This window comes from Mustela nigripes, chromosome 1 (genome assembly GCF_022355385.1).
Source record: "Mustela nigripes isolate SB6536 chromosome 1, MUSNIG.SB6536, whole genome shotgun sequence".
NCBI classification, from domain to species: domain Eukaryota; kingdom Metazoa; phylum Chordata; class Mammalia; order Carnivora; family Mustelidae; genus Mustela; species Mustela nigripes.
In genome coordinates, this window is record NC_081557.1 from 90147074 (window position 1) to 90158159 (window position 11086).

At 47.0% G+C, this 11086-nt stretch overlaps 1 protein-coding gene across 3 annotated transcripts in view; it reads left to right on the forward strand.

The window, feature by feature from the left end:
• The first annotated feature begins 9221 nt into the window (after positions 1-9221).
• Positions 9222-11086, forward strand: part of THY1 (Thy-1 cell surface antigen) — a 5470-nt gene continuing 3605 nt past the window's right edge. The window contains exon 1 of one of the 3 annotated variants that reach the window (XM_059415425.1): positions 9222-9331. The gene's annotated coding sequence lies outside the window, so the exon portion shown is untranslated. Of the gene's footprint in view, positions 9422-11086 lie in introns of all 3 variants that reach the window. The other 2 variants (XM_059415435.1, XM_059415444.1) reach the window with 2 other exon arrangements.

An 11086-nucleotide genomic window follows, 5' to 3' on the forward strand; every position in this document is an offset into this window, starting at 1 on the left:
ATACCAGCAGTATTTCTTACAGAACTAGAACAAAAAATCCTAAAATTTGTATGGAACCACAAAAGACCCCAATAGCCAAACCAACATTGAGAAAAAATAACAAAGTTGGAGAATTCATAATCTCAGATTTCAAACTTTACTACAAAGCTATAGAAAACAAAAAGGCACTGTACCAGCTCAAAAATAGATACACAGATCAATGGAACAGAATAGACAGCCCAGAAATAATCCCGCACTTATATTGTCAATTAATCTTTGACAAAAGAGGCGAGAACATACAATGGATAAAATACAATCTTCGTAAGTGGTGTTGGGGAAAGTAGACAGTTACATGCAAAAGAATGAAACTGGACCATTTTCTCAAACCATATAGAAAAATAAACTCAAAATGGATTACACACCCAAATGTAAGATCTGAAGCCATAAAAATCCTAAAAGAGAACAGAGGCAGTAACCTCCTATACATCACTATAAGCGATATTTTTTGTCTCCTCAGGCATTGGCAATAAAAGCAAAAATAAACAATTAGGACTACATCAAACTAAAAAGCTTTTGCACAGTGAGGAAAACCATCAACAAAATGAAAAGACAACCTACTGAATGGGGGAAGATATTTTCAAATGATATATCTGATAAAGAGTTAATACCCAAAATATATAAAGAATTCCTACAACTCACCTCCAAAAATAAACAAAATGAATCAATGTTATTTAAAAAATGGCCAGAGAACCTGAATAGACAATTTTCCAAAGAAGACACAGCACAACCAACAGACACATGAAAAAGAGAGTCAATATTACCAGTCATCAGGGAAATGCAAATCACAACCTCTATGAGATTACCCACACCAGTCAGAATAGCTAGTATCAAAAAGACAAGAAATAATAAGCGTTGGCAGGCATGTGGAGAAAAGGGAACTCTGGTGCCCTATGGGTAGGAATGTAAATTGGTACAGCCACTATGGAAAATAGTATGGAGTTTCCTATATAAATTAAAAACAGAACTACCATATTACCCAGTAATTCCACTTTTGAGTATTTGTCCAAAGAAAATGAAACACTAACTTGAAAAGATATATGCACCCCTATGTTTATTGCAGTTTTATGAAAGCCAGGATATGGAAGCAAACTATGTGTTCATTGACAGATAATTGAATAAAGATGTGGTATATGTACACAATGGAATATTACTCAGCCACAAAAAAAGAATGAGACATGGATGGTATGCTAAGTGAAATAAGTCAGACAGAGAAGGAGAAATACCATAGAATTTCATTTATATGTGGAATCTAAAAAACAAAACAAAAAGTCAGAAACAGATATAAATACAGAGAACAAACTGGTAGTTGCCAGAGGAGAGGGGGATAAGGAAATGGGCAAAACAGGTGAAGGGAATTAGGAGATACAAACTTCCAATTATAAAATAAGTCACAGGGATGAAAAGTACAGCACAGGGAATATAGTCAACAATATTGTAATGCCTTTATATGATGACAGAGAGTAACTACAATTATCAGTGTTTCACAGTGTATGTAATTGTCAGATCACTATGTCGTACACCTGAAACTAATACTACACTGTATGTTACCTAACTGGACTTCAAGTAAATCCTTTGAAAAAAAGGTATGTCAACTACATGTTAAATAAATAAATAAATAAATAACATTGAGAGGTATCTTCATGCTGGGGCTCTAGCACAAAGAGATACAGCAGTAAACAAGACAGACACGGACACGGACCTCAAGGCAGTGTCTATCATACCACCTTGCTTCCCCAGCAGCTGCCCTCTACCTCCTCCCTAGCCACACTCTGGACACAGTAGAAGAGTTAAAAATCCACCTGGGCAGGAGAGGGTCTACATGGACCTCTTTTCATCCCCTATTCCGACCCCAGAGTCATCCTTCTAAAGAATGCATCTCTCTGGCCATATCACACCGCTCCTGTAGACCACTGATGACTCCCCATCACCCACACCCAAACAGACAAGAGCTTTCTCGGAAGGCTCTTTCCCATTTTTCCAGTGTCCCCTCTCAGCATTCACTGCCTCAGACAACCCCAAACTGCCTGCATTGTCCCATACCCACTTTGCTTTGTCTCTATGTTTTTGTTCATACCATCTCCTCTGTCTTAATGCCCTTCCTTCCCTTCATCTGGTTTATTTGTTATCTATTGCTGTGTATCAAACCACTCAGACTAGTAACTAAAGGCAACTACAATTCTGTGAATCAGCAATTTTTAGAGATCAGCTGGAACAGTGCATACATATGGTCCAAACAGAGTTGGCTGGGCTCACCCACGCACTGTGGTCAGCTGACAGGTGCGCTGGGGTTGGATGCTCCAAGAGGGGCTCACAGGGTGTCTAGCCATTGGGTGAGGCTCCCAGCTGGAGCATCTCAGTTCAGGTCTCTCTCCTGTGGCTAGCCTGGACTCCTCACATGGCAACTGGATTCCAAGAACCAAGTCCTGATGGGCAAGGGCTTATGAAGTCTCTGCCTGTGTCACATCTGCTGAGGTCACATCTGCCTAGGACTAAAGCATGTCATATAGCTAAGCCCAGAATCAGTTTGTTAAAGGTGTGACTCATTGGGGGGCCATTAACGTAGCAATCTACAAGTCTGCCCTCTGCCCCTACCTAACGCACAGGGTTTGTCATCCTTCCCAAAACACCCAAAATAGTATCCAATCATACACCAGGCTCAAAGTCCATGATCTCACAAGGTGCAGCAAGTCTGGATGTGACTGAGCCTCCTGGGGTACAGCTCCTCGTGTGTGGCTCCTTTTGATCCAAAGACCTATGAACTAACAAGACAAGATGTCTGCCCTCCATGTGCCAGCATAGAGTCAAGACATAGGCACAGGAGAGCTATTAAGAAGGAGAAAAATAGGAGGCATATAGAGATCACTGATTCAAAGCAATTCTGAAATCCAGCCGGGTTCTGTTATCAGGACCCCTCCCTCATTCTACTTGAATAGCGTCCAGTTCTGCGTGACTTCTAGTTATACCCACTGGGCTCCTGGTTCTGCCCATAAGAGAAGGCCCTTGTGAATATTGGCCACTTTACTACCCATAGAAAACTGGGGGTCCAGAAGCCTATTTTCACTTTTTAACTATTTCAGTTCTTTTTAGCCCAAACTAATAGAGTCTTTTCCAAAACAATACTCTGAAACTTTATGGGTTTTCCTAGGGGTATTATTAGCTTCACTTCTTGCTCCAAAAGCCACATATATAGTTAATTTCATGAAGATTCTACTCCAGCTATAAAACAACTTTACTATTCTTAGAAACCCTTTTGGTTAACTGAGGTGGTCTACTAAGCACCACCTTAAATCCTCTAGGGGTCTTAACAAAGATTCTACAATTGATTCTACAATTCTACAATGGTTTCTTCTTTACCTTTAGACCAGTTCTAACTTGGGGGATCTGCTGCCTGCTATAGAGACTGGAAATGAGAACTAGTTTTCCTTCCCAAACCAGCTAGCTGGACAGATCCTTATTTAGCTCATCTCTCTGTTATTATACCTGACATGCCAGCTAGAAGCACCCAGATGGCACTTTTAACATCCCACCTCTACATCTCTTAAGCAAAACCCAAAAACTCATTAGGCACACTTTCTGCCGGTGGCCTCGACACTATGTAATACTCATCAGCCTTGGTCCAAGCAGTTTCCAGCTCCCTTTCCAGGGCACTCAGAACTCTGCTGCCTGTCATTCAAGCCTTCACCCACCAACCTGTTCCAAAAACCACATGCTCTGGCTTTTAAGACAGCACCACGCTTTTAGTATCAATTCATGTGACAGAAACCTATGGTTACATAACAAATCACCTAAAACAATAGCTTAAAACAACCTCCATTTTGTTAAGCTCATCAATTCTCTGGACAGATTTGTCTCTGTCCCACCACATCTGGTGCCTTGGCTTTAAAATGTGAGCAGCCAGGTGGACAACTCAAACAGTTTTGGTGCTGAGATAATCTAGAAGCTTCTTTATCTACATATCTGGAGCCTGGGCTGAAATGACTCTGAAGACTAACTTCTCCTGGGACCATCTACCAAACTGCCTATATAATGTCTTTCCATGTGACTAGGGCTTCCTTACAGCATGGCCTCAGGATAGTCAGGCACTTTATATGGTGGTCATAAGAGGGAACATTCCTGCAAACAAAATAAAACCTATATGGTCTTTTAAGATCTAAATTCAAAAGTCTTGGGGTCCCTAGGTGGTTTAGTTGGTTAAGTGTCTGCCTTCAGCTCAGGTCATGATTTCAGGGTCCTGGGATCAAGCCCCATATTGGGTTCCCTTCTCAGCAGGGAGTCTGCTTCTCCCTTTCCCTCTGCCCTTCTCCTCCCCTCAGCTTGTACTCTCTCTCTCAAATAAATAAAATCTTTTTAAAAAATAAATAATCAAAAGTCTTTTAACATCATTTCTGCCATAGTCCATTGACTGAAGCAGTTACATCCCCATTGAGATTCATAAGGGAATACAGACTAACTTCTTGATGAAGCAGCATCAAAGAATCTGTATCCAGGTTTTAGAATATTCACCTTAGGCGGCTTACCTGGGATGCTTTAGTTCTGTTCTATGTGGCATCAGTTGGGATTACACATGCTTTTGTGATCACTCTTGTGGTAGTCAGTGGGAGCTAGTTGATCCCAAGTGGTGGTTGATCTAAACAGAGGCACCTCAGTTTATATGGCCAAGCCCACAATAAATGTGGAAGGGAATCACACAAAGGGCATGGGTACCAGGATGCATGCTTCATTGGAGACCATTAATGTAATAATCTACCATACCTGGGCAACTCTCGTTCATCTTGAAAGACTCAATTCATAGCTCACCTCCTCCAAGAAAGCCTCTCTGACAGACTGGGTCATAACTTGCCCCTTGTTTGCGGTCCCACAATGCTCTCTACACATCCTACCATCATCCTTACCTTACTGCTCTCTAACCATCTCTACACCATTTCTGTCTCCACCATTGGACAAAACTTTGAAGATAGAGATGTTGCTCTGTTGATCTTTGTAATTCCAGGATCTAGCCCTATGCCTAGAACACTGCACCTAGAACAATAATGTCTTTTAATTATTTAATTATACACCCATGAATAAGGTTTTTGAAATAAATGTTGAGGGGTGCCTGGATGGCTCAGTCAATTGAGCTTCTGACTCTTGATTTTGGTTCAGGTCAAGATCTCAGGGTCCTGGGAATGAACCCCATGTTTCCCTACCTCTCCTTCAATCAATCAATCAATCAATCAATTCTTTTAAATAAATAAATAAATAAAACATCAAGTATTATATTTCCATTGGTGCTCTGTCCCCTTGCCCTCTGCCCTGTGTTCTAAGAGATAACTTTTATTTTTTGTCACACTCTCCAACCAAACAAGCACTTCTTCAGAAAGTGACCTCACTTGGGGAGTTGACCTCAACTAGAGATTAGGAGAAGCAGCAGAGTATAGAGGCCATGATTCCAAGATTTTTGAATTTCATAGACTAGTCATGTTTCTGAAGAAATCTGCAGGTCAACAGGAAGTTACCACCTTACTTTTTTCTTTTCTTTTCTTTTCTTTTTTTTTTTTGCCTTTGGACATTAAAAATACGCATGCCTTCTACCACCGCTGCTACAAAGAAGCAGAGAGGTATAACCTTAGCATGAAAACATAGGTCTTCCCAAGGAAGGGAAGGTAGCATAAGAACTCAATTAGCCCCAAATTAGAATTCAACAGTATGTGCTCTCAACACAAAAAATCTGAAGCACCTCAACAACCTAACCACAAGTCCTCCTTCCAACTTAGTTTCTGCTAATAAGTTCCCCAAGCCAATCAAACCTCCTTATCATGGAGACGAGGCACAATTCCCGACTAGCTCTGAGTAGTGGGCTTCACTTCCATGCCAGCCCACAGAATTATTCAGCAAGCCAATATTAAATAACGAAGTCTGCCTCCCATAGCTCCTGGCTGTTCACTCCACTCCTGTGCAACCTCTATGTGTGGTGTCCTCCTCTGGGCTGTGAGCATACGTGACTAAGAAGCTATCATCCATCTCATCTTTCTGGTGTCAGGGATCGTGTGTTCAGCCATCTCCAAAACCCAGGGGTAAAACAATCACTCCCTTATTAAGTGAAGAGGAGGTGATCAGAACAAGGGGGCAACCTCACAGCTATGTTTAGAGTACCCCACACTGTCCTTGCTTTTCTTATTCAACATGGACCAGTGAAATCAGTTTAGTAGAAGTCGGAAGGGACCAGTAGAGAGCACTGTATGAAGAGTCAGAACATCTAGGATACAGCCAGCCCTGGAAATGTTTCAAAATATTTGTCAGTCCTTTGACAAATCCTTCCTCTCTTGAACCTAAGTCTCCAGCTGTAAAATGATGGGATGGCTTCTGTCTTCTCTGGGATTCTATAAAGCCAATCTGATGAAACTGGTAAGAAGTGAATGGCTGGTTGTCCTTTGATTACCCTAAAGGAATATGAATTTTTAGAGTTTTTACCCCATGGTCCTTAGCTGGGGCAACTGGAGATAATGGGAGAGTTCGCTCTAAGGAACCAACAGAACAGCCACAGGCTGTCAGTAAATCTTGCTTTGGGTGGATTCCCTGAAACCCTTCCTACTGTCAGCACCCTAATCCCATACCATTAGCAAAAGGGAGATGTTAAAATTCCATCCCCTTCTCCAACCTGTGTTCTACCCCTGCCCCCAGATTATCTCATTTGAACCATTAACTCCAACCAGCCAGAGATCTTGCTTTAGTAGACAGAAAAATGAGAGTCCACACTCCCCTCCCCTTCCTGAACTAAAGTGCTTGGGGACCCAGAAAGTAGGCCAGGCCCTCACAACCTTATCAAAATAGCACAGCTCAGGGGCGCCTGGGTGGCTCAGTGGGTTAAAGCCTCTGCTTTCGGCTCAGGTCATGAGCCCAGCATCCTGGGATCGAGCCCCACTTCAGGCTCTCTGCTCAGTGGGGAGCCTGCTTCCCTTCCTCTCTCTGCCTGCCTCTCTGCCTATTTGTAATCTCTGTCTGTCAAATAAATAAATAAATAAAATCTTAAAAAAAAAAAAATAGCACAGCTCCCATCCAACAACACTCAACAACACTCAGAGACTCCGCCACAGAGCAGGAAACAGCAACCAGGGTCATGTACAGACAGAGCTCAGATATCTTCTGTAAGATAAGATGCCTCTGGGTATCCCCATGTTCTGCCAAAAAAAAAGAACTGTCTCCAATCCCACCCATACATGTGCCTGTGCCTATGTATATGTGTGTGTGAGAGAGAGAGAGAGAGGAGAGAGAGAAGAGGGTTAGGCCCCAGCCTAAAGCAACTGTGCTCTGATAGGAAAAACCTCCAGACTGAGAACTAGAAAGCTGTTAGCCAGGAGACCACATGTGTGCAGTGACAGGGAGGCCGCCAACGTTTCCAGAATGTAGCAGGAAGAAGAATGGGCAAGATGAGTTGGTGGTAAAGGCTGACAGCCAGGAGCCAGGACATCTAGGGCCTTAAAAATCACCAAGCAGAAAATAAGAAGCCAGGTGACCTGGTCTATAAAGAGGGATGGTCTTACCAGATCAGCATTCTGCACTCCCCAGACCCTGGGGAGCTTGTGAAAAGTGCAGACACAGGCAGTGTACTGCTAGGCTAAGGAGATCCCAGGTGGGCAGGGACAACTACATTTTTTATAAATCCCCACCCCACCCCCAGCCCCCAGAGCATCTGTTGTTTATCCTGGTCAATGGCCCCTAGACTGGACCATCCTCGAAGCTCGTTCCAGTTAGAAAGTCCCATCCCTCAGAGAGCCGGGAAGCCACCTAACCTCCCAGGGAGGGAGAGGGAAGAGAGTCTCCCACTTGCCAGCCCAGGGATGACTTCCAACAGTAGCACTGCAGTAATGGAAACTGCAGTTAAGGTGCCAGGGCTGACTTCTGTGAAGAAATAGGAGAACGGGCAGGCAGATGGCAGGGAAGCAGGGCCAGCCCACAGGATGCCCCAGCCAGAATCCGCAAAGAGGCCATGAGGATGCAAATCAAGCAAATAAACCTTCGTTCAAAAAAAAAAAAAAAAAACACCTCACCTGTGGGTGGGGAGACAAGTCACTGGCACTGGCCATTTAAAAAAAAAAAGAAAGAAAGAAAAAAGAAAAAAGATCCAGGGGCTTCTGGTGACTTGAAATTGAAGTGATAGGACTAGGGGAGGGTGCCCCAAGGGATTAAGAGCCTGGTTTCCTCTATTCTTTCTAGATGCTCCTGTCTCCTCCCCTTTCCCACAGTTCCACAATGTCGCCTCCCACTGGGCTGGGATGTAGTGGTGGAGTGGGCCAGCACTGAGGACACTGGGTTCCACACCCCAGGTTGGCTGGCCAACTCTCCCACTTACTAGCTGAGAAACAGGATGGGAAGTGGGATGAGATGAACCCAGCATATTGCTGGGGGGTCAACACAGCCATGAATATACTGTGCCCAGCACAATGCTTGGTGTAAAACAAAACAAAACAACCAAACCAGTGCTCCTCCTCTTGTCTGGAGACCAAACAAGCAGACACAACTCAGGGACCAGGGAGGAGGTGGGGCAGGGATGGGAGTGTCAGGAGGAGTATATGAAACCAGATAGAACCTTCTAGCTCTGCTCCAGGAGGTGCCAGCCCCAGAGCAGAAAGCCCCAGAAGGTCCGGATGTCCTGGGATGGATGAGGAGTGCGGCAGGGCTCAGGACCAGGGAAGGTGGGATGCAGTGCCTGCCTTGCCTCTGAAGAACTGTTCCAATGTGGAAAAACACCCCATCATCTTCCTTTGGAGAAAGCCTAGAATATTCCAACTCCAAAACTTCTCACTGTTGACTCCAGGGAGGTGGGCTCCCACTGAAAAGGGGGAGGGGGGAGGCGTGGGCACTGACCTAACGGGCGGGTTTCCTGCCCCTTGGTTTTCCCATAGGCTTCAGAAGCCTAATTCAGAAGAAAGAGTTAAAGCCTAAGAAGGGGAGCAATCATTTCGGGGTTCTGGAAGGCAGCTAGCGTTCCCAAATTGCCCCACCCTGATCCCCCGGGGCCCTAAGCCCTCCTATCCCGGGCCTGGCCTGCCAGCCAGAGGGTGAGGTCCCCCTTCTGCGGCAGACCACCACTCTCCTACATCTATACCGGACCGCTGCCGCCTCTTTCAGCCTCTCTTCCTCGCCTCCCATTCCCCCTCCCATCCCCCTTCCCCAGTCTCTGATTGGCCGGTCCCTGGGCCCACCTCCATTCCCAACCCCCGGTGAAAACTGCGGGCGCCGGCAGGCTGCTGCAACTGGAGGCGGCGGCGCATCCGGGGGGAGCCTGCAGCAGCAGAGGAGGCCTGGAGCCCAGGTGGGAGCGGGAGCCAGGGTGGGACCTGGGGCGCTGGGAGAGGCCCCAAGTGCCCAGGCAAGTCCTCCCAACGCGAGGCTTCGAGAAAAGGTTCGGGGGTGCCCTAGCAAGGAGACTCCAGTTGCTTGGGTAGGGGTCTGCTTCCCACGTAGGGGGGAGCGGGACGCAATTGCGGCAGACCAGGGGCCGTGCCGCACCCCGCGTTTCGCGGAAGGCGCGCCCGGGTTTTCACCCCCTGAAGGGATGGTTGCCTGGGGCCGGGGCGCTGGAGGAGAACCGGGATGAAGAGCGCCAAGGACAGCCTTAGGTTCTGCTCTCCACGCAGATGTCCCCAAACCTAGCTCGCAAAGGCATGGGGTGGGGGCGGTGAGATTTCGGGACAGAACGGATGACCGAGAGCTAGGGGGAATCTCTGCCCTGCAACCTCGCGGTGGGCTGGGTGCGGGGCGTCAAAGGTCAGGGAAACCGCAGTGCCGCGGGCGGGGACTGGAAGGCGGGCTGTTGGGGGAAGGGAGAACTGGGAAAGGATGAGAGGGGGAAGGGGGACCTCAATTGGGAGAGGAGAAGGGTGGAATACGGAAATAGAATGAGGGTGGGGCTAGTCGAACGGAGGCTGGAGAAGGAGGGAGTGCAGAACTTGTCTGGGTTCTGGGCTGCGGGGCCACCAGGCACAGGAAATGAAAACATCTGTGCCTCCCCTACCGTTAACTGTGCCGTTGGGTCTCCATCCTGGGGCTTCCAGCCCCAGCCCCATTTCATCCCGTCCTAGCCAAGGCTTCCCCTTTTCCCTCCTAGATCTCAAGCTCGCACCCCTCCTCCATAAGTCAGTGTTTGTGAATCAAAGCCAGATGTCGACCCCCTCTTTCCCTAACAGCACTCCTGGGGTCTTCTTGGTTATATTTCTGAGCAGGTGCCAACTGCTGCCCCCTGGTACTGCTGGGGCCCCAGCCTCGCCCAGCTCTGGAGTGCCTGGGGGGCCTTGGAGGCAGCCAGCTGCGCACCTGGGCTCACGCATCTGGGCAGGGCCCTGCGCGCCCTCCCACGCGCAAGCCCTTCCTGCGCAGCCTCTCTCCCCGGTGAGCATCAGAGCTGACAGGCCAGGCTACCTGCTCCGGGACACCAGGATGTTGGTCCCGACTAGGCTTTGAAGAAAAGGCAGGGAACAGAGCTTAAGCAGGGAGTGTATTGAAGCCAGACTGGAAAACGGCAGGCCCAAGAGGCCTGTCCAGAGAGCTGGACATCTGCAAACATCTTGGTTCCTATGCAATCAGAGAACACATGCAATCAGAGAGCACTGTCGCAAGGCCCTTAGCTGTAGGTCAACTACTGGCCCATCTGGAAGCACCTTAGCCACACACTCTGAAAAATTTCTAGAGGAAGGGACTTAACATTTACAGGCCACTCACTATGGAGCAGTCCTAGTGGCAGACATTCACCATTTTCTTAATCCCCATCACAACCCTGTGATCATTCATTCATTCATTCAGGATCTTTTGAGAATCTATTATACAGCAGGAACTGTTAGGGTATTGGGGGGTTTTTCTTCTAAAAAAGAAATAGAAAAGTTGGGGCACCTGGGTGGCTCGGTGGGTTAAGCCTCTGCCCTCAGCTCAGGTCATGATCTCAGGGTCCTGGGTTCCAGCCCCGCGTCAGGCTCTCCACTCTGTGGAGAGCCCACTCCCCCCCCCCCCCGCCCTCTGCCTACTTGTGCTGTCTCTCTCTCTCTCTGTGTCAAATAAATAAATAAAATCTTAA